Here is a 2245-nt window from a genome sequence, read left to right as displayed (position 1 = left end):
ATACTCTTATATTAAAAGGATGATCTCTGTATACAGAAGGAGATCAAGGGGACTTTGGTTATGTCCTTAATATAGGACTCGTTTGGTAGAAGGAATATGTTATTTAATAGGTCAATTTTTGATAGGATCTAGATTGATCCTGTTTTTCTTGCAGGGAATAGATTACAACATAAATATTGAATTGCAAAGAGCAATGAGGAGTCAAGGGAAAACAAGGGGGGAGGGAAAAAAATTCCTTTTTGATAAATTCTAAGGGCCTCAGAGGAGTAACAATCAAATATGAAATATTTCTTACTACAAAAAGTAGAAATGTATAAAAAATGGGAGCTCCATCATATATATGAATACATATACTCTCATTACATGTTATACATAGGTTTTCAAGAGGGGTTGATGATATAATCAATATACAAATTCACATGATTGAATAAGTGGGAAATACATGACCTTTTTGATAATAATGTTCACAGTGCAAATATTAAAGTCATTAAATTGATGAGACTTATAAGACCTTATATTCTACAGCACTTCTTCAATATATATATATACAGAGTCTTTATATAGATGTTGAAAAAACTTTTCATATTCTTTGTATATCTGGGGGAACTATGCTGGAGTGACAACAGTGACATAAACATTTTCTATTTGAATAACAGATGTTCATTGCGTGCTGTGGGAGATGAAAAAAAGGAAAGAGACAACAGAGAATGGAGAAAGCAAAAAACCGGTTAGTTTTATCCATTAATTATTAATCTCAATGAACTACAAAAATGGTGCCATCTCTATTTCCATGTTCAGGCCCCTGGGGGAGAGGGTCCGCAACCTGTGAATCCAAAAAGTCTCCCTCTTAACGAGTTCCAGATTGCGATCTCCCCCCCGCCAGTGGCCCGCAACATGTTCTATAGGCATGTATGTCAGACCCGTGGTGTCCCCCTGGTGCTTTTCCATGAAGTGTTTGGAAAGACTGTGTGTTAGGAGAGATCTTTTAATGCTGCTCAGATGTTCTATGATTCTAGTTCGTATTTGTCTCTCAGTCTTCCCCACATACTGCAGTTTGCATGGGCACTCCAGGAGGTACACCACATGGTCTGACCTACAGGTCAAACTAGATTGTATAGTAAATCTCTCTCCTGTATTGTTTGATGTAAATTCCAGTTTGTCATTGGATTTAAATTGACATGCTCTACATGTCTTACATGCATGAAAGCCTTTACTAGATTGTAACCAGTTTTGAGGTTTAGATTTTTGTTTAAGGACACTCGGGGCTAGTGTATTTTTTAGGTTTCGCGCCTTCCTGAAAACAATATTGGGGTGCTCTGGTAGTTCTTTTCCCAAAACTGGGTCATTCTTTAATATGGCCCAGTGTTTGTGTATGATTTTCCTAATTTCCTTAGCTTCCCCATTATATGTTGTGAGAAATGCGAAATCCAGCTTATTTGTTGTTATTTTGTCTTTCCCCTTAGATTTCAGAAGGTCTCCCCTCTCCAGTTGGTCTATTTTTAGTAAGGCCTCATCTAGCTTATCCTCTTTATATTTCTTTTCTATAAATCTCTCCTTTAGTTTTGTTGATTGTTGTAGAAATGTTTCTCTCTCACTGCAGTTCCTTTTGATTCTAGTGAACTGACTGGATGGAACCCCGTCCATCCACCTTGGAAGATGGCAGCTACAGTAGTCCGCAAGATGTAGTTGTTTTTATCTGTTTCCTTAAAAAATGTTTTTGTCTTAATTAGATCATTTTCTATATAGATTTCTAGGTCTAAATAGTTCACTTTTTTGTCACTGTACTCACTCGTAAATTTAAGATTCAGCTCTTCGTTCTCCATGCCTATTAGGAATTCTTTCAACTTACTTTCTCCGTTCCCCCAAATTAGGTACACATCGTCGATGAAACGACGCCAGAGGACCAGGCCCTCCCCAAGCTCTCCATTCGGCCAGATGTTATCCTCCTCCCAAGACGCCATGAATAGGTTGGCGTAGCTCGGGGCGAACCTGGTCCCCATCGCCGTTCCTCGTTTCTGCAGATAATATCTGCCTTCGTACCAGAAGAAGTTGTGCTGTAAAATAAACATAATTCCATCAATAATGAAATTTGCCTGTGTTTCTGCAAGGTCTGTGTCTTTCATTAAAAATCTTTTTATGGCCCTGCATCCTTTGGTGTGGTCAATTGATGTATATAACGATACAACATCGCATGTAGCCATTATGAATTGTCTTTCCCATTTCACTTTACTTAGTGTATTTAGTA

The 2245-nt window shown here is 37.8% G+C and overlaps 1 long non-coding RNA gene across 1 annotated transcript; it reads left to right on the top strand.

The window, feature by feature from the left end:
• The first annotated feature begins 606 nt into the window (after positions 1–606).
• Positions 607–2014, top strand: LOC142488812 (uncharacterized). Its single transcript, XR_012799676.1, has 3 exons — positions 607–727; positions 1464–1502; positions 1872–2014. It is a non-coding gene; the product is annotated as an uncharacterized LOC142488812 (long non-coding RNA).
• Positions 2015–2245: the final 231 nt, after the last annotated feature.

Source organism: Ascaphus truei, chromosome 2 (assembly GCF_040206685.1).
Source record: "Ascaphus truei isolate aAscTru1 chromosome 2, aAscTru1.hap1, whole genome shotgun sequence".
Lineage (NCBI taxonomy): Eukaryota > Metazoa > Chordata > Amphibia > Anura > Ascaphidae > Ascaphus > Ascaphus truei.
This window is presented reverse-complemented; position numbering and strand designations above follow the sequence as displayed.